Consider the following 26,073-nt stretch of genomic DNA (forward strand, 5'->3'; position numbering starts at 1 on the left):
TTAAGTGATTTTCCTTTAATTTTCCAAAAATATACAATGGCCATTAACTCAAAAAGTAGGTCATTGACCTACTTTTTTGAAAATGAAAAATAACACTACAACAAAAGGTCCATAACACACGATAGTTGGCTTTTCATTATCATCAGTGGAATTTTTTTTCATTTTGAGTAAACGTCATCCTTAAGATGAAACATTTTTTTGATAATCATCACTATGGTTAATGTGTGAACTATAATTTGGAAGTTATTTAATTTCTTTTTTGTTAAAAATCGCAAACACATTTTTAAATATGATGTGTTTAATAATCTTACACCAATACATAATAAACTAAATAACTATTCTCTCTCTCTCTGTCTGTCTGTCTGTCTGTCTGACTGTCTCTCTCTCTCTCTCTCTCTCTCTCTCTCTCTCTCTCTCTCTCTCTCTCTCTCTCTCTCTCTCTCTTCAATTACGTTGTAGATGACTGCATGTTTTCAAGTGTGCCTTTTATTTTCACACAACGCAAAACTGAAATGCTGATATGAAACAAAACCAGGATAATTATCAACACGCCAGTACCATAGATGCTTCTTGTCACCCAATCACTCTGGTTCCATCGATATGTGACTGTTGGGACGATAGTTTCGTCAGTAACAGTTACAGTATCAGCTTAAAAGGAAATAAATACCAGTAATGAAATAAACATCAAACATGAAATATTAATGGCACTAAAAATTAAACTATTAAATATTCTTAGACTTCCGATATTCAAACTCAATAATTCTACTATAAGAACAGAACAATGTTATGCTATTCAAAGCTAACATGAAGCCATATTAAATAAGCATTTATCTACTTCCGACGACTTCAATTTTTAGTTCTCTATTTATTTTGACAAGGATGTCTCTACATTTCCATAATATAAGGGAAAAAGCATTATTCATTTTTCACTCCATTAAGGTATTTCATTCACATAAGCATGATAGATTATTTGAATATTGGCTCACATATCGTAAATACGACATTGTCCGCCGTACTGTCAAGCGATGTGCACTTGAAGTGGGAGACAGCGTATACTTACTGTGTGTACTACGTTTCTGTACAACATAAATTAAACACTGTGATAATTCCTGTTACAAAATTAATTTCTTTATTGGATTTGTTTTCTTTTTTTCTTTCTTTGTTCCTTCTTTATTACAATTTTTAAACTTAGAAGTCTGTGCCGATTGAATGCCTCCATTGAAAAGCATACTAATTTGTATCATCCGAACGGAACTATCTCGACCGGTTTATATAGCTATGTAATAGTAAATAAACGATCAAAATGATATGCGTTTCATGACCTCAGGTCAGACATAATTTAACCAGTAGCTAAGCGAATATTATGTATAACGGTTATATAGAGGAACGTCTGTAAATAAAAGGCCTTTAGAATTTAAAACCAACAGGAAAGTCAAATCTTTAAACGACAGAGAAATGAGTTTGTTCTGTCTCGGACTGAAATGACGCAACGTCAATGGATACAACGCTGTTCTAAACTTTTGAGACGGCAAATGACAAAATGTTGATGGCATCATGGAGTACGCAACGTCATCTATACTACATTCCTTTCTTATATATTTATTTACACACATAAAAATAAATAAACTTTTCGTGTTGCCCTTTTAGCTCACCGAGACGAAGTCAAGGAGAGCTTATGCTATACCCTCGGCGTCGGCGTCGGCGTCGGCGTCCGGACCTGGTTAAAGTTTTTGTTGCAGGTCCTGTATCTAAGCTATTACTTGTCCTATCTTCACCAAACTTGCATGGATGATGCATCTGGACCTACTTATGGACTTGAAAGACTTGGATGCTGAATCTGGGTCCTAAATTTCAGATGCTGGAGGAGGTTAAGGTTGTTGGACCAGGTTAAAGTTTTTGTTGCAGGTGCCCTTTGATAGCAGTATCTTAGTTACTGCTGGTCTGTACTTCACCAAACTTGCATGGATGGTGTGCCTTATGATACTGATGCACCAGACAGGCTTGAGTGCTGAATCTGAGCTATAGGTTTCGGATGCTGGAGGAGGTTAAGGTTTTTGGAGCAGGTTAAAGTTTTTGTTGCGGGTGCCCATTGATAGCAATATCTAAGTTACTACTGGTCCTAACTTCACCAAACTTGTATGGATGATGCGTCTTATGATACTGATGCACCTGACAAGCTTGAATGCTGAATCTGAGCAATAGGTTTCGGATGCTGGAAGAGGTTAAGTTTTTTAGAGCTGGTTAAAGTTTTTGTTGCAGGTGCCCTCTGATGATTAATCTTAGTTACTACTGGTCCTAACTTCACCAAACTTGTATGGATGGTGCGTCTTATGATACTGATGCACCTGACAAGCTTGAATGCTGAATCTGAGCAATAGGTTTCGGATGCTGGAAGAGGTTAAGGTTTTTAGAGCTGGTTAAGTTTTTGTTGCAGGTGCCCTCTGATGATTATATCTTAGTTACTACTGGTCCTAACTTCACCAAACTTGTATGGATGGTGCGTCTTATGATACTGATGCACCTGACAAGCTTGAATGCTGAATCTGAGCAATAGGTTTCGGATGCTGGAGGAGGTTAAGGTTTTAAGAGCTGGTTAGATAAAGTTTTTGAAACAGGTGCCCTCTGATGATGATATCTTAGTTATTACTTGTCCTTACTTCACCAGACTTCCATGGATGGTGTGTCTTATGATACTGATGCACCTGACAGGCTTGAATGCGTAGTCTGGTTTCGGATGCTGGATAAAGTTAAGTTTTTAGGAACAGGTCACATGTTTAATAGATGATAGTACTATTTCAAACTTGCATAGTTGATTTAACTGTAATATGAATGAATCGCAGAGGTAGCTTCAGATGCAGAGCTTGATCTCCATTATCAAGGATGCTAAAAAATAAATCTTTGTTATTACTGGTCCTAACTTCACCAAACTTGAATGGATGGTGTGTCTTATGATACAGATGCACCTGACAGGCATGGATGCTGAATCTGAGCCATAGGTTGCGGATGCTGGAGGAAGTTAAGGTTTTAATTGCTAGTGCCCTCTGATGATGATATCTTAGTTATTACTGGTCCAAACTTCACCAAAATTGCATGGATGATGTGTCTTATGATACAAATGCACCTGATGGGCTTGAATGCTGAATCTGAGCCATAGGTTTCGGATGCTGGATGAGGTTTTGTTTTTTGGAACAGGTCACATGTTTTATAGATGATAGCTTGCATAGTTGATTTAACTTTATTATAAATTAAATGCAGAGGTTGCTTCAGAAGCAGAGCCTGATCTCCATTATCAAGGATGCTAAAGAAATCTCCTACCTCACTCAAACCAGCTCGATAGATAGATGTGTTTGTTGATAAAAGATATAACATGATTCCTATGATAAAGTATTGTATGATATGAAACAATATTGTTTGATATGATACAATATGATATCATATGTTATATTATAAAAAAGTTACACGATACGATATGATATTGTATCAATTTTTTTGATATTTTATGATATGATTATGTATCATGATATTGTTATGTATAGTATTGTATATTATGATACAATATTGTATAATATTATATTGTATTTTTAATTTATTATTTTATCACATGATACAATTACATAAGATATTGCAAAATATTATATTGTATCCTATGATACAATATTGTATATTCTATAATACTGTATCATACAATATTGTATAATATGATATTGGTTTCAGTAATATAGAATTATATCACATGAAATTGTATTATATGATATTGTAATATTATATAATATTGTATCATACGATATTGTATGATATGATATTGGTTTATATGATATATTATCATATCACATGAAATTGTATTATATGATATTGTAATATATTTTATTGTGTCATATGATGCAATATGTATAATATAATAATGTATTTTATAATATTTTACCATATCACATAATATTGTATCATTTGATAAGATACAATGTTGGAATCAAATTATATTGTATTATATGATATAATATCATATAATGTATCAAATATGTTTCAGTGTCATTCAATACAATATCATTCTATATTATACAATATAATATCATGTTTCAGTGTTATGATGTATTATGTAATATGATATTGTAATATGATACTATATTGTATTATATTTTATGATATTGTATTATGTGATCAAATACAAAAAGGTATAACACAATACAATGTCATATCATACGTTACAATATCAAATCTCATTATTGTTTATTACGGTATTTTATTTATTATATGATATATATTATATTAGAAATATGACATGATGCAATATTTAATTTCATATCATTGTATTGATTTACATATTAACATATGATTATCATAAAAAAATTTATCAGATGATATACGATATTTTGTCAAAACAGAATCCATGAATATCCAAGATCAGAAAGTATGATTTTCATATAAATTGATAAAGGTGGTCTTATGAAGGTGATATCTCATAAGGGTGATGCTCCGTCTCGGTGAGCTTAGTAATCTATGATTACCCATGTTTTTGTCATGTGTTGTTATTCTAACCCGAAACACATGTTTAGAAAGTAACATACATAATTAGTAATATTATCCCGACTTAAACATTATTCATACATGAATGTGGACAACATATGGTTGTTGGCATATCATTAAATATTTGTCTAAAATAAGTGTGTGTCATTAGCATCATTTAACATTAATATAATTATAAAGTATGCTTCATTTGTTTCCCAACCTCACTTGACTCAAGTGCATACCAAATCGACCAAAGCTATGATTATGAGAACCGACATTTAAAACATTCAAGCACCAGTTTCAGTTATTTTGTACCTGTCAGTTTGGTGTCTTTCGGTGCCAAACTTTTGGTGTAAATTGTATACGCTTCTAAGATGTCATCTTGAGTGATGGGTTTACTGTTTGATGGCGTGTGGGTTGGGGTCTTGGTTTCTAGCTGAAAGAAAATAGCCAATGTCAAAATAAAAGGTATGTTTATAAATGCATTTCAATACATAACTAGTATTTTAAAAGATGCAATGATTATGCTCTTTGGGGTGTACCCATAGCGTGTTCATACACGGTACGTTTTGTTTCAATTTGTCAAGAATAAGTTTAATATTCTTATTACAAAATATGAATATGAACATATGAATGTCAAATTAGTGATTTTGACATTCAGATCATGTTGGCAATATCTTGCCAGTTAATCATATTTCACAAAGCACTATGACGAGATTGTTTTCTCCTAATCAATAAGACTTACCTGAGTTAGACAACCGAATATGTTGTTGCATTTTAGTTCGGAACAGTCACATATCTGAGAACAACGTTTACCGTAATTGGGGTACGGACAGTTTTTCTCACAGTTAACTCCATAAAATCCCCCTGGACAATTTCTTATACAAAATAAAATATACCAGTAAGTATCATAAAACCATTCTTATTTCTAGAAAGTAACAATTTGATATAATGATGTCACATTTTTTAAACCTTACATTGTGAGCCACTTATCAATTGCCGAAATAAGAATCATCCCATTTACAAGTAAATAGAACAGAATAAACATTTCCTTCAGACTCTATACAAGCATTCGCACTTAGAGAATAAAATGCTATTGTTCTGGGAATATGTTTTAAATTTTCATATTTATCAATCAAATTTGACCTGAGTACGGAAGTTTAAGTTTAAATGGCAATAATGATTCAACCAATTAGCTTTAATTTATAAATATATTACAATAGAAAAACACTATATTTTTTCAATGTCATGCAAGTACTCGTTGAGTCTTGGCACGACGTTTAACATATAATTCAATGCATACAAAACAAATTTTTACAGAATTATTTATGATATATAGAGATATGTATTGCCTGCATGGCATAAAACAATGGAAAATCAAGAAAGAGAAAAACAGCCACTAAAGCTTACTATAAAAGACAGTCCAACTTTCCATTAAACAAGCATATCTTACATAATGTATTAATATAGGGGAGCAAGTGGAAACTGCAACTATTTTACAGACATGCCATGATTACAAATAAAAGAAACAAACCCAAAACCAAAACCAAAAAAAAAAAAAAAAAAAAAAAAAAAAAACCAAACCCCCCCAACCCCCCAAAAACCCACAAAAATATTTCTTTACAAAATGGTATTGACATAAGTCTTCATCCAAACTAGAATGAGTTATTTTTTTTTTTCAAAATGCATTACTTTTACATGAAGATTGCGATATACATGTTTAAATCATCTAATCCCATTACGTTTCTATTTCTTGCATTTCCACGACTTAAAAGGAGCTTTTTCAGCAATATATAATAATAACTGTTGCGTTATATTAGAAACATCATTTAACCGTATTTATCACACTCAAGAAGAAAATAATGGCACGGGTAAGATTTCTTTAACATATAACAAAGAAACAAATAGTTGAAACCATTTCCCAATTCCTTGTCATTAAAATTTAAAAATGGTTGACTTATTCTATTTCTCTAAATTTCGTAAAAAGTTGTGACGTTTATTTAATATCGTGGTGTTGTATCTATAAACTAATTATAATGCTTTATTGAAAATAACCTTAGTTGCATCATATAATGTGATGCGAAACCCCGTAATTTGTTCAATATTTCAATGCTGTATATATTCTATATTGAAACGTACTTTAAGTCTTTAAATAGGATAGACAAAATAGCTTTCGTAGATTTCATAAAAGATCAACATTCTATATTTGACATTTAAATTGATTTCGATTAAAATATAAATGTTAAATTAACCCTAATCTTTATTACGACAAAATATTAAAAGATTTGATAAAAATAATTCAGACGGCAGCAAAAAGTATATCGTCTTAATAATGCCGTTAATTCCCGAGTTGTGTACATATGCATGTAAGTTCTATTTTATTGAAATTAGTGAATCGATATCGATACAATATCGTCGATATCATCAATATCGATACTACATCGTGTCTTGGACATAGCTAGTTTACACGTTTTATTATAATCGAAATATTAAATCTTTGGATAACATTTAAATAAGAACTACTTCAAACGGTAAAAATGTAATGCACTCGTATATTTTTTTTTTTTGGGGGGGGGGGGGGGAGGGGTGGGGAGAAACAAAAAATACCCTATTATGCATTAATTCAGTTGCTTTAAGAAATATTTTCGTGAATATCTAATTTATTTTTTCAACCAAAAAAGTACAAATAATTCAAAATTGACAACCTGACATAACTAATAATCAAATTCAGAATAAAGACAAAGAAAAACCTTGATTGATTTTAACGTTCATTTTTATTGATTTCTACACAAAGATGCACCATTAATATTTTTTCGTTCTTTACTTTTTTTCATTTTTTCAACACTTTTTAAATCGAAAATATATTTTATGTATAAGTTAGACAACGTATGCATAAATGAATCTATAATAAATGTCCCTTATTTTACACTTTTTTAAGCTAAATACTGGCCACAGCTGTCGTCCATGTATCTTGTGTTGCTGGGTGGTGGGGGAGGTGCTGAGGGTGGACTGGCCATCTTTGGGTGGGAGCTCATTATTGTATTGTGTTTACCTGTACCTCGGCCGGGTCCAGTTACTGCAATAAAAGATGGACAAGAAACAGTTTAACTGAGAGCCTATCTATTTCTTATACAATAATTACTTTAAGGCTGCAGAGAAAGAGAGAGAGAGAGAAAGAGAGAGAGAGAGAAAGAGAGAGAAAGAGAGAGAGATAAATCCAATATGATGTGTAACAGGAGATATTATCAATGGAATGTGAGGTAGAATATAAGATATAAATGTATGGAAGCTTGGCATATGTACTAAAATAGGCTCTTAAATAATAGTAATTGTAAACAAACCAAAAAACAAACAAACAAACAAAAACAAAAAAACCAAAAAACAAATCATTACCAATCAATAGCTGTTGTGGGCTGTAAAGATCAGCTGCACTTTCTGTCTCGTCCGTGTGCTTCTCGGGTGTCACCGATGTTTTATTTTCTTTTTTACCACACGTTGTCATCTTGGCTTACGGAGAGGCACCATGTTCTCTCAAGGAAGTCTTATCTTTTCCACGTGTAATTCTAACCTGTTCGGTTCTTGTTTGCATGGTTTTTTCGTCACATTCCGTTGATGTTGACTCTTCTTCATTGAATCTTGTTATTTTCCTCCCGCTTCTTGTTGTCATTGTTGACTTTTTTATGCAAGTAGCTATCGTTTCTTCTTTCACTTTAAATTTGCTCCTTCGGATTTCCTTAGCTCTATAATTAGGTTTATTTTTTTACCCACAACTGTGTACATGAATATGTCTAACAATTAATTAGAGATTAAAGATTTGGCTAAAATAGTATCTACTGATGAAATTTCAACTAAAGTTTACTGTGTCTAAGTTATTTTTTACTTTAAAATAAGCACACCTGTTTCACTGAGTCTATTTTTATGTCTGACTGGGAAACACATTTGTTTATGACTGGTTATACAGGTAGGCAGGACATTTAAAAATTTATTTAAAAGTAAATGTTTACAGAGAATTGTCATTATAATCAGATTTGCTGTCAGGAGTAACCCCCCCCCCCCGCAAAGAAAGTAAATAAATAAAATGGGTGGCATTAAATACATCCCCGAAATATATTTGTACGGAAGCGTATTTCTGCCCTTTAATATTATTTTTTCTCTCTCAAGTAAACTAATGTTGTCCGTTGTAAACTTACCGCGCCTTTAAGATAACAACCGAGTGTCTTTTTGACGCAGACAACAAGGACACCATTCATTTCCTAATATAGAGAGATTAAGCTTTTTTCAGTAGAAAAAGTATCAAATATCAATTTCAGCTCAATCTACAAAAAGAACACTTTCATCTGTTCAATAAGAATACCGTAAATTTTTATTTATTTAAAAATAAGAGAAAGAAAAAAACCTAGGACAACTCGTCGATAAGTTATCGACCTTAATTTAATGATAGTCAATTCTTATCTATATACCTTTTGATGTTTTGCAGTCTGTTTAACCTGGAATTTATACGCATGTATTCCGTTACTGTGCGATGTGTTTCTTTTCTTTCTTTAGAGCGTCTAACCATAAGGAGAAAATAATGCAGTTCGATATATTTTCTTGATAATACGCAGAAATCATAAGTAAATTTTAACTGTACAATTATTCCAAACAGGTATAGCTGCCAATTATGCATTTGAGGTAGTTAATTCTGAAACATTTTGGGTATAAATATGATACTTATTAAATGATATTTTTATAAACTAAGGCACAGTTAAATCACATTTGCATGTTTGGCTTTTGACTTTTGAATTTATTACAAAATTTAATGTGTTTTCTTTTTTTGTTAAAAAAAGAAAACAAACAACAGAGAACATATAAAAAAATAAACGTTTTATTCCAATGAATACACAATTTGTTTGAAACCATTATAATAGACACCAAAAAGACCAACAACATAAAACAGCCAAAAAAAAAAACAAACAAAAACAAAAACAAATGGCTTACGTATGTGTTAATCTGCAATTTACATTGACACAATTGATTATTGATACGATAACATGCGCAATCACTATTACTGCCAGCATGCCACCAACAGATAAAATAGCTATGTGCATCCACCTAACTTTGCTCTTTTGTGTTGGTTTTGTTAAGATTGTGTTTTCTATCTGCTCCTTTATAGCCTTTTCTGAAAAGAATTTTTATTAAATGTACATCAATACAGCTCTACACTTTGCTACATTTCATTTCTAGCATTACACATGTATGCATAAAAAAACGTTTTTTGTAACAAACTTTCAGATTAATTCTTATAATATTCAATGAAAATTAAAATCAAACTAAGAAATCGAGAAATGAAGCTTGTTATGGATTACCATTGATTGGCCCATTTTTTCGTTGTGAATCCAACTGTGTTTCCAACGTGACCCCTTCGTCAACGTTTGAAACATTCTTTACCAATGGTTCCGTCTGTATTCCTCTGATAGCTAGACAATTATTACATGCAACATTGTTCTTATTTTGTATCCATTGATGTCATTTTTGATAAAATGCTATATCTAATTAAAATATGTTTATTATTTTTTAAATGACGTATGAATGTCGTCTGAAGCAAAAAAAAAAAAACCTAAACAAAACAAATTAAAACACGACCTGTTATTGTTGTTTTTTCATTTGGAGCAAAACTTGATTTCGTCTTCAGATATGGACAAATAGTATCTGTCGATAAAAACGAAAATAAAAAACCCCCGGATGTATTCATACCTTTAATCAAACATGTATGCAAATATCTACTCGTGTAAACAATTTAATGTGTAAATAAGTAGAATCGTCTCTCTATTAGATGCAGCAATGTTTTGTAAGCGTTTTGTTGAAAGGATTTCTTCTTGGGCGATATAATTAATGTCTTTAAACTAGTAAACATGCATGTAGTTATGCAGTTTTGTAAGCAATTCTCAAAAGAATGTTTAAAAAAAAATCAATGAAATGATTTAAGTAATTTCAATTGCACTACAGAAATGCTACATTATTGCATCAAAATAAAAACTCACTAGGTTTAATTTTTTGGCAGCCATTAACAGTACTGCAACGTACTTTTGGACATGAGCATTGCTGCTGGCAGCCATATCCATAGTTTGGAAAGTTGCATTTTTCTTCACAGTTTTTTCCGGTGAAGCCGACCGGACAAACCGCAGCTAAAATATGCATATGCAATTTAACAAGTTTAATTCAAAACTAATATTTCATGTTTCTAAAATATCATAAGAAAACTATTTTTATACTAATGATATAGATAGATAGATAGATACAGTAAAAAGACAGACAGACAGAGATAGTCAGATAGATAAATAGATAGATAGATACAAGTATATCTATCACATATCTATCGATCTATCTATCTATCTATCTATCTATCTATCTATCTATCTATCTATCTATCTATCTCTCTCTCTCTCTCTCTCTCTCTCTCTCTCTATCTATCTATCATCACAAATCCATTACTGATTTAGATGAAAGCTGCTACATAACATTATTTACAAAAAGGCCATCCCATAGTTCCCTCTAGAATGAATTTTATCTTTTTCCTTGAAGTAAATGTTCATATCACCACAACCCAAACTCTTAACTAATTGTAAACATGTTATCGATATTGATTATCACACTATGGGTTTTCACTCTCTCTCTCTCTCTCTCTCTCTCTCTCTCTCTCTCTCTCTCTCTCTCTCTCTCTCTGTGTAAGACGCTTGGCTATCCGCGCAAAGTCTCACCGTCTGTTGCCTATTATTTGCTCAAGGAAAGTCCGAGTAACTGTTTTACACAATTTTATTGCCGTGTCGTATAATTGTATTCAATAATAATTCAAATATGATCCCTAACAAAACGACATGCGTTTATATACCCTCTCAACTATGTCGGACAGTTTTGTTTAGTCATGACCATGTGTGCTGATCATGAGTGTAGATTCAGTGCCCGATTTTAAAAGCAGTAATTCAATTCCAAATACAGTATTAAAACTGTCAACCTGTCCATTCCAGCGTAGAGGGCCTACAGTCTCCCACATCGGTACAAACATGAGTATGAACACGAACATAGGTCAAAGGTTGACAGAAAACATGTAATTTGTGACAAGCATGCGATAGTAAAGCTCTATAGAGACTGCAATTATAACAAATACAGTACTCTCGTCCCATACCTGGACGTATGAGATCATACTACTGCACAATTAAATTCAAACTGGCCTTTTTATGGACTTTCCAACAGAGTGATTAATAGGTTAATTTCATAATAATTGAGCAGTTTATACACAATTGTTTGAGTGATGATATTAATAGTTCTTATCAAGGCCACAGCATAGTTATCTGTTGACATCTTTCTGTTTTAATATCTCATTAAAACGATTTTACAATCTCATGCGTGTTTAATTTTTTTTCCTATTAGTCTGTGTTTTCTTTTCAGCTTTAAGACTGTTTTCTAATGAAAATTTTAAGAAATGATTGAAAAATAATTTTGTGTGGACATTTCGATGAATAGCTTTTTTACTAACTGACAATACTTTTGTTTACAACAACACAAAATATATGCAAATCTGTATGGACTTTTCCTTAAGGAATTTCCATATAATTGATACTTGTGATGTACCAGTTGTACAAAGAACAAAAGTAAACATACCCTTATTGGCTAGTCTCAGTGTACTTCATATTATAAACAACTGGTATACGATTTTTTATGTCGATACATTTTAAGAACATGACGTGTTATGATTGAAAATTTAAAATTTCCCCCACTTTTGTTTATAATTGAAATGCTTAACATGCATTGTCTGTTAGGTCTACTGGGGATTAATTGTGTTGTCAATGTTTAAACGATACACAAATCTTATTTTAATCGTATACTTGTTTTTTTTTTGTCAGGCAGATTGCTAGATAGAAAATTTGTTATTCAAAACAAAACCAAGGATGTTCCAAATACTATAAGTTGTACACAGTGATAATATCCAAATAGCATATGGATTTCGTGTTAGAAATGTGCTGGGTACATATGTATGTACTGTATACATTGACGTTCGGAAATAAAGTCTAAATCTTGACAATGTTACCAAGGCTATTAAGGTAAATCTTTTGCAGTATAATCAAACACTGTGCCCAATACTTTTAGAACGTCATACCGGTAATCATATGCAAGTTCCCGCTATACATTTGAAATATGTTCATCGTAAATATGCAGTAAAGTGTTTAGTTTGGAATCTTGTCAGAAAAAACCCACCGAATATTGAATCAAACATCAATGAAATATCATATTTTGGTAAATAATAAAATATTCCCAATGTTATTGCAACAATAATCTTAGTCACCTGGAAGCGGGCATCCTTTTATGTGATTGCACAAACTCTGTCTGCAAACACATATCTCTTTACAGCGATGGCCAAATGTTGGGTACCTGCATGACTCTTGACAGTAAAATCCATAGTATCCAGGGGAACAAATTCCATAACTGAAATGTTTAACATTAAAACAAACGATTTTAAATGTCCTTGTTGGCATTACTTTGTTTTGATTTGTTGATTTTTTTTAAATACTAGAATAGTCCTATTTAATTCATTATATTTTTTATGTGTAAAGGATTGATAATTTTCCTTTTCTCTTTTTTATCTGTTAATTAATATAATTTATAACCCGTTTACTTTTGTATTGTTATTGCTTACGGGATACGTTTTAGAGGTCAGAATGTTCCACACATAGATTAATATTTGCAACACGAAAATGTGTTATCCTTCTTTTTGAATTTGAATAGATTCAGTTGCAAATAAATAGACCAATGAACCAATTTTTACTCCATTGGTGTCTAAAAGTTTATGATAAAAAACCTAACTTTATACAGAAACAACTATATCTTAATTTCAAATACATGTAATATGATCCTCAACAAAATATCGAAAATGTTATTTCGTAACTGGCAAAATATTGCTACTTTATGTTACTTCTTTTTTACATATGTTTATGTGCTTAAGTCATATATTGGTCGGAACCTTTGTTGCATTGCAAAATGTTTAAGTTAAGCAATTAAAAAACAATATACTGTTGAAATGCTTCTCAGATAAGTACCAGTAAACATATCTGCTTTGAAACTACTTTTCAATTGAAAAAAGAGAAAAAAACCTGTAATCGCCTTAAAGATGAAACTTATGTGGAAGCATCCTCAGATTCACGTCTGATCCCCGGGGGTAGAGATGTACCACAATGGAGGGAGTGAATTTTTACATGTGAACGTATCGAGGATATTTTTGTAAAATCTTATCGTCAAGAACCATTTGTTGGAAAAGTTGACACTTATATGACTTCTTCAATAAGTATGTATTCAAGTAAGTTCAATAAGTCTGTATTCAAGTAGGTTAAAATCATGATCCCCAGCCCACTAATGGAGGTGGTCAATTTTCACATAGGAATATATAAAGAGGAAAATCTTTGAAAATCTTCCTCTCAAAAACGATTTTGTCAGAAAATTTGAATCCTGTGAGGAAGCTTTCTAATGTACTGTAGGTTCATATCTGTTCAAATCATGATCCCTGGGGTAGGGTTGGTACACAATTTGAGAGTCAGTTTTTACATAGAAATATAAAAGGAGAATCTTTAAAATCTATTTTCTTAAAAACCAATGGAAGCATTCGTAGATGGTGTAGTGCTACGTTTTTTTTCAATTAATATTCATGAAGGGAAAGTGGGTCCACAATGGCACAATTTTTACCTTAAATAATATATATAATTGTTTTTTTATCGTTTTAAGGGAATCAATGTCAAAACATGTGCAAACAAAAAATTATAAAAAAATAAAACAAAAGCAAAACTAAGAAAGAAAAAACATCAGTTAATTATACAGATGATTTTGTATTTGATTTATTTTAGCTGTTTGAATCAGAGTTATATCAGTTTGTTATTGTTGCTCAAATGAACGATGTTTGCATTGGACCGCTTGTTCAAGGTTTCATTTGAGAACAAACGCTCCATGATGGTACAGTGTGTTATATATATTATTCTTGTTTTACATAATATTTCATAAGATATCTTAAAATTATTTTAAATACACATTGTGTTTATTATTTAATTTACTTACAATCTGAGAACGACATCTTCAATTAATGTTAACAATCCAATAGTTATATAAAACCCAGTTTTCATGGCACATATTCTCATAACGCTATTTTTATATTTATTCTAAAGTCTGCACATTGCGGTCTCCAAAATTTTTTTTGCATGTGTAAACTTTTCAATCGTTTAAAACTTCCTTTTCCAGATATACAGTATCGATTATCTGGAGCTACATGCAAATGAAATGGGAGTATACGTTTAAGCACTCAATTTTGTCCTTATTTTGTTTCATTTTTCGGTGAAAATAACAAACAAAATAAAGTGTAGTCGGAAGGGCAGGGCTTGTTATACCCTAAAAATATAATATGATTTTATTTCGATCAATTAATGAATCAATATAATGAACAGTTGTCATAGGCACGTATTTTTTAATGTGCGAGCAAAACCAAACTGTTAAGTACCGTTAAGCGGGAAATAAATTCATTATGTTTTCGCTGTATTCACAAAAATAAACCCCTGGGAAATCGAAACTAAATGTGATTTTTTTCTCTGATAATCTCTCCTAAACTACCCATTTCAATAATTTTTTCAATTAATATGTTTCTCTTTTAAAATTGGTTTTATGTCTATTAGAAATTGTTAATGACAATCAAATTCACCAAAAGGTACATGTAAAACTTTCAAAACGTTTCAGTGTATGTGGGCGAACCTACAACAATTATCTTTTAAGTAAAATTATTAAATATATTAAGCTCAATTTGTCAAGCAATACTTAGATACGACTCTAGCGCTATTATACCGTTACCTAGGGAAATAGAGGATGCAAAATAGAAAAGTTGCCACACCATGAATTTTATATCATACACTTAAAGGTTTGCCAAATGTAAAATATAGAACATCGTATGGTGAATTATTCTTGTCAATAAATTGATCGGTGTCCTTTGCATATTCTTTTATCTCCCTTACTTATGTAGCAATATACCTTCATCACCTGCATATGGTGTTATTGTCTCTCAGTTGATTCGATACGCAAGTGCATGCTCTTCGTATGAACAGTTTCTAAGACGAAGCATGCTACTGAAAAACAAGTTGATAAAACAGCACTATCAGCAGTCTCGCTTGTTAGACTATAATGAACCACCTAATTGTCTACGGACTTTTCCGATCTCCCCCCGATTACGACAAAGAGCACACAGTGGGTGTAGCCGGTCAGCAGAGGATGCTCACTCCTCCTAGGCACCAGATCCTACCTCTATCTTTTTGGAGGTCCATGTTGCTCTGCATTGAATTTCTATTTCGTTTCATGGATTTTTGAGATGGTTAACGGTTTGGTATTGTCATTTTTTTCATCTTACAATGCGGAAATATATGGGAAATGTATCGATTTGAACAATGCTTTAAATTTTACTGTTAAATGGAAACATGTTGTGATTGGTTTTTATGTTGAAACTAACCCAAAAGTATTGTTTTATAATACAATTATATCTTATATAGCTTTTAAGATATACAAATTCAAAATTGGATGTAGAATAAAAAACGAGTGTCAAGATAGTTTAAAATTAAAACAATTTGTTAAAAATTCTTTATTCAAGGATATGGATATCATGCTAGATTTTTCAAACATGAATCTGTTAAAAAAATATGGTAAAGCGTTTGACAAACCTGTTATAAATTACTTTTGTTCTGTTATTTTCATTATTATTATAATGATGCCAACTTTCCTAATACCCGGGATATCTGGCTTTTGTAAATGGGTATTGTTGTTGAAGTGAAATAAAGCATAATAAAAAAATGTATCGATTTGTAATATACACAATTATCGTAGTATTAAAGAACTGTGTTTGATTAGACCAAATACTTAATTGTCCATTAATTATAGATGTCAATGCAATAAAATCAGGTAGTACATGTACCTTACTACCATTTCGGTGTATTTTCACTCGATAACTATAATTAGTTTACTTATATTATCTAATATAGAATAGTATAAAACAACACTACCCCTCGGTTTCCACAATACATTAAACATATCAATAAAAACCAAACATCTCAACATTATAAAAAATACTCCTAAACCCTTATGTTCTTTTCAATCAAACAGTTATATGTCTGTTTCTCATTAAACATCCCGACTTTTATACAATTTTCACGGAAAACGATATGTTGTATCAAAACAAAACATAAGACACGATTCTAGCAGCACTTTTCATGTTAAGCATTGGTTATGCTATTAATACGTGTTAAAGGTAAGGTTCAAAATATACAGGGTAGTATTGTTTTAGTCGGAAAACAACGACAGAAGATAGCTTGACCGAGAAATAGAGCCATGATTGCATATCTCTAAGAAAATATTTGATAAAAGTAAAGGGTACCTGAAACCCAGCCCATGTGAAACTTATGTCATAGAATGTATTTACTATAATTCAATGCAAAGGAAAAAAAACTGCATCGAAATCGATGCAAACATTACGGAGTCAAAGTAGCTATTGTTTACCTGCTTTGAGAAATCCAATTTAAAGAAAATAGAAGTAGGCGATAACCTGTCTATTTTTTAAGTATTGTAGATTTATAAATTTGTATCCGTATATATTTTGTTATTGTCAGATTTCTATTTACTATTATCTTAAAACACTTGCATGGTCAAATTAAAATGTTCGTTATTCAGTTTCTTACTAAAATATTATCACTTCACGCACGGTATAATATCTCTCTATAATATATATCAAAAGAAGATATAAATATATCGTAGATAAGGTAACTTTGTTTGAAAAAAAAACCCGAAGAAAATATGTACAGAAAACTGTATACGTACAAATGTTGTTTACGGGTCGGTATTACGTAGATATTATGCAATAACAACGTAAGAAAAAAATGTTGTCATAAACAATAATTTATGTCAAGATTTAGGCATGTTTTACTTCTTCATGATGATCTACATATCAGAACTCTCAACTTGTAAAATTTATTTTTGAAGTCGGAGAATATGATCGTCTTGCCACACCCAACATACTCTCTAGATCTGTCCCCATGCAACGTTTTCCTATTTCCAAAACTTAAAAAGTTCTTGTTGTGCCGTCGTTCAATTTACTATTTGGGTCGAATGGTTATGCGATATCGACAAGCACATATTAGATATCAAACAACCCTCGTGGGATTTGCACACTAAAATGTCGATGCTATGTGTAGGGCATTTAATAGTGTAATCTTACACCATGCAGATTGCTGCTGAACGTTATTGGCATGTTTCTAGACCGCTATTAATGCAAATGGTAATTTTGTAGTTTGTTAGTGAAGTTTAATTTCAATGTTTGTTTTATTTTAAAATTATTTATTTAGAACATTCATTGAAACACTAAAACTACACGTATTGTTAAAAAATTAAAATATGTTTCTTATTCTTCAAATTATTAAAAGTCTTTAACCTAAAGGCGGACATCCATTTATAAAATGGCACAACGTCTGTTTGCAATCGCACATCCCTTTACATTGTGGGCCAAAAGTTGGATATTGGCGTGTTTGTTGATAATGATCACCGGAATAACCAGGAAGACACATTCTTTTTTAAATTTAAGTCAGTTGAACAAATAAACATATTTTACATCAAATATGAATGTTCAAACCTAAAATAACATATGTCTATTTCTATTTTCGTTAAATAAATGTATTGTTACAATTATAGGCTACATGTATTTTTTATACCATAGATATCAGGGGAAGCTAGTTTGAAGTTTCAAATCTATTCATGTGAGAACCCGAATTTGAAGAGTGGAGTCATGTTGTTCTTAAATCAACATATAAATCATTCTGAGTAAATGAAGGATTTTTTTATTTGATAAAAGGCCAGCATCAACACAATCTATCCAAATTTTGTTATACCAACACATTGGAGATACGCATGATTTATATTAACAAAAGCCACGACTCTTGGTAAACTACAGCAAATAACAGATTTGGATTACATTCTTTTTTCAAACGGAATTGTGTGTCATAATCTCTCTAGCCGAGAGCTTTTGCACGACTAGCCCCTAGCCTTACAATTAACATATACTTGAATGAAGCAGTACTGTAGAAGGGGTGTGCTAGGACTTATATTGAGGCATTGTTGCAACCACTTTTGAAATAAACCACAATTGAAATAAGCGACAACTGGCTGCAAACGATGATTTCATTCCTCAACTCATTTTTTTCCAGTTATGTATGCATGCGATTTCAAAGACACTCGCTGTTAATTATATTCTTGCAACCAAAAGAGAAATTGTACTTTGTTTCGGAACAGGATCAAGTTTGGCAAGCGTCTCCATAGTATTGGAATTGACACTTTTTGTCACAACATCGTCCAATGAATCCTAATGAACAGTGGGTAAAATGATGATATAATTAACATTATTTATCTTTTGATTTAAAATCTCAGGACATAAATGCTGCTATTAAATGTTTTTGTTTTGTTTTTTTCAAATCCTTTGGTTTTTAAATACTAAACATTGACCCTCTGGTTTAAAAAACAAGTTGTTTTTGTTTGTAAACTGAGTACGCTAAATAAGCAATATCTTATTTGTTACAAAAAAATCCAATATGTTTGAGTATATATGACGATTGAAAAAAAAATTGTGTTTATTAATTCTAAAACAAAGATATCATCATTGAACTAAATGTACAAGAAAAAAAGACCAGATTCTAAAAGTATAAAAATTACCATATTTTATTTCAAATGCCAGAAAATCAGGCTCGTTTAACTTCGTTCAAATCGTTATATTTTTTCAAAATATATACGCAAAAATAGAGTGTATAACGTGTTTTGAATTAACACGACTAATAATAAATATTGTTTATTTAATTTTTATGACATTGAATATTTACCTAGAGATAGGCAACCAAATATATGATGACCCACGGTTGAACTACATTTACTTTTCCATTTGCACCGATTTCCGAAGAAAGGAGACTGGCAAAATTCTCGATAACCATTTTTATGATAACCCGAAGGACACTCTTTTAACTTATATTCACTGAAAAAATGATTTTTGAAGGCAACAAATTATAAGTTGACTCTCTTCGGTTATTTGTTCATAAAGAAAATAATATACAATATTTTCCAATTGGTTTTTGTGCTTCTTATCTACGTGTGTTTATAAAAGGTAGAATATGTGTATTTAATAATATTATTTTGCATCAAAATAATTTTTGAATGATTCACTTTAAAAATATTCACAGAATTATCGCTTATAATTTAACAAAATGCTTGTTTAAACGAAATTTAGAAATGTATATAGTTACACGTTTTCAAATTGTTAAAGTTCATACAATAAAATCGACGGAAAACAGAGATCAACTTTGGCCCAATATCAGTTTTTATAACAATCGTGTTTTATTGTATGATTTACTTACATGCTATACTTTGGACTAATAGCTACAATTATTGATACCAATCATAAAGCAAATTCAATTGCAATAAATCTTCCAATTATCATATCAGAATATTGGTTATATAGACAAATGTGTCGATTAATTTTCAAATATATAAGACTTTGCATTCAACGATTTTTCCTTACTTCCTTCAGTTTTACCAAATCATTTAAACATGGATTATATTACAGATTTGAGGACTACTCTGCAAAACAAAGAAAGCAATGATTGATTTACATGCATTTCCTTAGAGTTTTCCTCAGAAAAACATTCTAAAGCTTAAGCAAACAAGAGGCCCATGGGCCACATCGCTCACCTGAGGAACAATAGGTATGATAAAATCAGCTTAATGGAGTCATAATACAAACTATCTGGACAATGTACAATAATACATGTAGATCCTGTATAAATAAAATCCATTTTCCCCTGGATATTCTTATGTTTATAATCATTAGTCCCTTTTCTAACAGGATGATTTTATAGTCATTTCATATGTTGAGTATTGCAGTTCTCAAAAAGATCCTTAACAATATAGTTTATATATGGGATATAAACGTACATCAAACTCTGAACCTTCTCGGGAGGCCAAAGTCTTAACAATTATTAAGAATCATTTGGCTGATTATTTTCTGAGAAGATTTTTAAAGATTTACCCTATATATTCCTTTGTTAAACTTTTACCCCCCCCCCCCATTGTGGCCCCACCCTACCCCTGGGGATCATGATTTTCACAACTTTGAATCTACACTACCTGAGGATGCTTTCACACAAGTTTCAGCTTGCCTGGCTAATTAGTTTCTGAGAAGAAGATTTTTTAAGAATTACTCTATATAATCATATGTTAAACTTCGACCCCCCCCCCATTGTGGCCCCATTCTACCGCAAGGGGTTATTATTTTCACAACTTTGAATCTACACTACCTGAGGATGCTTCCGAACAAGTTTCAGCATTGCCGGCTGATTAGTTTCTGAGAAAAAGATTTTTAGAGATTTACTCTATATATTCCTATGTTAAACTTCGATCCCCCATTGTGGCCCCACCCTACCCCCGGGGGTCATGATTTTCACAACTTTGAATTTACACTACCTGAGGATGCATCCACACAAGTGTCAGCTTTCCTGGCTGATTAGTCTCTGAGAAGAAAATTTTTAGAGATTTACTCTATATATTCCTATGTTAAACTTCGATCCCCCATTGTGGCCCCACCCTACCCCCGGGGGTCATGGTTTTCACAACTAAAAATCTGCACTACCTGATGATGCTTTCACACAAGTGTCAGCTTTCCTGGCTGATTAGTTTCTGAGAAGAAGTTTTTTAAAGATTTACTCTATATATTCCTATGTAAAACTTCGACCCACCATTGTGGCCCCACCCTACCCCTGAGGGTCATAATTTTCACAACTTTGAATTTACACTACCAGAGGATGCTTCCACTCAAGTGTCAGCTTTCCTTGCCAATTAGTTTCTGAGAAGAAGATTTTTAAACATTTACTCTATATATTCCTATGTAAAACTTCGATCCTTCATTGTGGCCCCACCCTACCCCCGGGGGTCATGATTTTCACAAATTTATTTCTACATAACCTGATGCTGCTTTCACACAAGTTTCAGCTTTCCTGGCTGATTAGTTTCTGAGAAGAAGATTTTTAAAGATTTACTCTTTATATTCCTATGTTAAACTTCGACCCTCCATTGTGGCCCCACCCTCAGGTGAGCTAAAACGGTGTTAAGTTTACAATACAATAAGTTGTTAAAGTTGGTTTCTGAAATAACAGACTTTGAAAATTTTCTTAATAAATATTGACATTTTTTTTACTTTTTTAATCTTTAGTTTTTAAGATCTGTGTACAAAAATAGAATTGTGAGCAAATCTATGTATCTTGCTTATAATTCGAAGCTTAACACTCAAATATGGTTAGTAAATAAAAATTGTAAACAATTAAACACAAGAAACATGCACTACATGTTTAGCAAATAAAGAACACAATTTATTTTTTCGAAATGAATCATATATATACATGTATATACCTACATATTTCCGTCAGCGATATTAAACTCTATTTAAACTGAATAAACTCGAGAAAATGCCGAGCATCTCAACAAAACCTATTGCATTAATCTTCCATTACGCAAAAGATAATGCCGAATTACCGATAGAATGAATTGTATTTCAGTACCCCTACATCAGATTTTGCTTAATTTGCGCAGGAAAACAGTTAACTGTTTGATTTACCGAAGTCTCTGTTTGATTTGATACGTTTAAATCACGAAATACAGACGGTAGTTTCCAGGTTACAAAGCATATATAATGAAAACGAAACGAAAATCAAACAAGCTAACACCAACGTCATGTGTGAAAAGTGTCAACGCATTGAAATATTTAGCCTCAATTTACTTCACAAAATCGGCACCAATATATTTTGCATGTTTCAAAATTTCCCTTCATACGCGAACTTTTGCACAACAAGCAAATTCATCATAGTCAGATCGACCTTTTTTCGCATAATGTCATGGCTGCTTTAAACAAAGAACCTCGTTTTAGAAGTATGGAATCATTTTATCGGATGCCGAACCCGAAGCTATTAAACTGATTGAAACACGCCTTTCCTTTATTATTATTTTCGTAATAACTCAAATTTGAAACAGAATTACACCTTAATTTTTGCAATTTATATTTTCCTTCCCATAAGGATAATTTATGCTAAACTACGTTGAATTTGCTTCGGTAGTTCTTGAGAAGAAGATTTTTAAAAATGCACCCCCCTATTCTACAGTTTCAAGGTTTTCTCCGCTTAAATACAGATCGGACTTTTATTTCTGCAATTTATATTCGCCCTCCCATAAGGATGCTTTGTGCCAAATTTGGTAGAAATTGGATAAGCGGTTTTAGAGAAGAAGTTCAAAATGTAAAAAGTTTACAGACGGACAGACGAACAGACGGACGGACAGACGGACGACGGACAAAATGTGATCAGAATAGCTCACTTGAGCTTTCAGCTCAGGTGAGCTAAAAAACTTATAATACCCAAAGATGTTACTAATTGGTACAAAGGACAATGTCCCTTATTCTAAGCTCGTAAAAAAGGATAAATTCTGGAAACCAAAGATCAAGCATTTTTTGGAAATTTTACGTCCCAGAATCTCTTAACATGGTACATCATAAAGGCCGCACTAACAGGATATCACTTTAAACAAATAAATGCATATCAATGTATAAATATAAAAACAACTCTCTTTGTCAAAGAAAACCATGTTGAATTGAAGGGAAAAGAGAAAAAAAGAAGAAGAAAAAAACCAAAACAAAACAAAACCCCAAAAAACAAAAAAAAACAAACAAAACGAAAACAACCTTAATTGATTCGATAGATTAATTTTGTTGGAGTTATTTTGCTTTTTTCTGTCCAAGTCAAACTATGTTTGCTGACATGTAGATGGCATATATTGGCGGGAATACACTTGAAACTTTCAGCATTGATTACCTAGTAGGTTCAGAGACATTAATTTTAAAATTTCCACACCATCCTAATTCATACTTTATTATAAAATATTTTTGTTTTTAATTTGATCTTTTTTCCATAGGCGACGATGGGGTCTTCTATTTTTAAAGAGGTACGTGTATGTATATGTACAGTCGTACATGTACGTTATTTGTGATTTAAGCTTATAAACTTAAATAATAGTTTTTATACTTTTTCATTACTTATATATTATTTAGTTCCGGTCATATTTAAAATGCATGTCCACACACATCTATATTTTGGTTTTTATTCCTATCAAACGAGAGAACACACTGTGTTGAAAAAACCTAACAAACATATAGTTGTGCTTCCTGAGTGAAAACACTTTTTCTGTTACTTAAATACACAGGAATGTATTCTATCTGAAAACGTACATTGATTTTTTTTTACATAAAATAATATACGGATAGTTCCAGTTTTTTTAAATCACAACTGAAAAGAGTTGGGGGGGAAATTATGGCATATTTTGACGTGAGTATAATCTAATGCACAACATGAAAAAACAATAATAATTTCCGTTTATTATTTCTTCCTATTCTGTTAGGCTAATTATTTCCTTTGAGAAAAAGAGAAAAAAATATTCCCTGAATAAAATCATCTCTACAATAGAACCGAAAATGTATTAAAACAAAATCAAAATAATTGCATACAATAACTCAACTGCAATGAACCAAATGTATTCGAAGTATTGAGCCTCAGTGCACGTTACTGACATGTGTATTTTATAAAATATATTGTGAAGTTCATTGCACAATCAAAAATGTAGAACTTTTAAGAAATACATTTTTATTTTGTTTTTGATTAAAACAAATTGATTGTAATATGTTGCTTATAATATTATTTATGATTAGTCCATTAGTAAACATACATATACTCGATTTGACATTACTTTTTGCGATGTTAACTTGAAACATGAATGCATAGATTAAGCCTGGTATGTTATAAATGAATAAGAAACTAGCAATAATTCAATTATTATGATGTTCCTAAACGTGATTTTAACTTTATATATACTATTTTTTATTAGAAAATTTAAAATTAAGTTCATTTCTAGGGGACTGGTGTACCTTAACATTATGTTAAAAAGACCATCATGTCATATGACAGAAATATTGCACCAAAAAAGTGATATGACTGACAGAATCAATACAATTTACGTCTACGTTTTTCTTCCATATAAATATTTTTGTTTGTCGTGCCTAAATGTAATTTGCTCTTAACTGATTCCCTTTTGGGTTTTTTGGTATCTGTAATATTCATACAGTAAAACAAAGAGTGATTTATTCTTCCGCATGTATTTCTGCGAAACATTACTTTGCAGCTGCAATCAAAATAAAATCTAAGTACTTCCTTAAATTTATTTATTTTATTTCTGAGTGTCGTTATAGTTTTTGGAACTATGTTTCAAAAATTTATCCTTCAAACCACGACGAATTATGCGAAGTTTACAAATTCTACCCTATAATTCCCCTTTGAAGAGCATGTTAATTTTTAACAAATAAAGAATCTTCATTTTTTATTATCACATGCATGCAGATGACGTAAAAATGCTTGATGAATAAGGAATATGGACATTTATAGAACTTCTAAAATTTAATTTTATGAAAATAACGCGATACGTTCTCGTTTTTTGAAATTAAGATAGCTTTTACCTGCATTATATAACAGCTATGTAAGTTACAGTATTCATTTTGAAATCTGAAGAATTATGAAAATTTTAAAAACTTGCATTTTTTTAACGATCATATTAAATCTCTTTTCATATTTATGAATGCGTAAGATTGCCTACAATGCTAATATTTTCATTGTCACTCTATAACCTATAGATGTCACAATCCCCATTTCTGTCAAATCAGTTTTTATTGTTTGTATTCCGATCACATATAAATTCTTTGAAAACGGTAACACATTCAACCTTGTATGATGCCACGTACGACCCCGGTATACATTATGGCACCTAAACATATAAGAATAATGATGGAAAGTTCAATCGGTGCTGCATTGTTTTCAGTTGTTGCATTGATCGGTAATTTTTTGTCATTGTAATTCTTTGAGTCATCATGACGCGAGGATGAATTTAGTTTCCGGAAATTATCGTATTCTGCATTGCCCCTAATCATGGAAGTTTTGACTCTTTCTGTATGTAATTTTAAACGGAAGAAGTTTGTTTCTGCAAAAAGCTGAAAAAGAAATAAAACTTAGAGGTCATTATGTGAGATCCTGAATTTGCAATCGATTTTGTATGGGATTGTTTTCAGCGCATCTTCGATTCACATTATAAAGTTGATATTACCGGAACTTCTTTCTGGGGCGCAACCCTTAGCGACGTCACATTCATCATTTATTCACTTACAGGTATTTTTAAAAAAATTGCAAATACGGACATTTTTTTCCATTGGCACAACAAATTCTTTTGGGACACTCTGAAATACAAATTTAAAAAAATGATAACTAGTTCTTTTCCGTACAGTTTATGTTTCAATTGCGAGTCTCAATATTTTTACCATTTATGTTTAGGTCATATGTCCAGGGACTCCAAAAATTGAAAAAGACGGTCTTGTTTTTAGGGTTTTTTTGTGTGTGTTCCTTTATAATA

The 26,073-nt window shown here is 31.5% G+C and overlaps 2 long non-coding RNA genes across 2 annotated transcripts; both read right to left on the reverse strand.

Annotated features, from left to right (window-relative positions):
- Positions 1 to 384: 384 nt before the first annotated feature.
- On the reverse strand, positions 385 to 5,619 carry LOC105326778 (uncharacterized). Its single transcript, XR_010709737.1, has 4 exons — positions 5,481 to 5,619; positions 5,249 to 5,381; positions 4,819 to 4,939; positions 385 to 648 (listed from the first exon to the last, which is right to left on the reverse strand). It is a non-coding gene; the product is annotated as an uncharacterized lncRNA (long non-coding RNA).
- Positions 5,620 to 9,357: 3,738 nt separating this feature from the next.
- Positions 9,358 to 14,735, reverse strand: LOC105326798 (uncharacterized). Its single transcript, XR_010709738.1, has 6 exons — positions 14,581 to 14,735; positions 12,824 to 12,963; positions 10,524 to 10,667; positions 10,126 to 10,191; positions 9,849 to 9,959; positions 9,358 to 9,661 (listed from the first exon to the last, which is right to left on the reverse strand). It is a non-coding gene; the product is annotated as an uncharacterized lncRNA (long non-coding RNA).
- Positions 14,736 to 26,073: the final 11,338 nt, after the last annotated feature.

The sequence above is a fragment of the Magallana gigas genome, chromosome 9, assembly GCF_963853765.1.
Source record: "Magallana gigas chromosome 9, xbMagGiga1.1, whole genome shotgun sequence".
Lineage (NCBI taxonomy): Eukaryota > Metazoa > Mollusca > Bivalvia > Ostreida > Ostreidae > Magallana > Magallana gigas.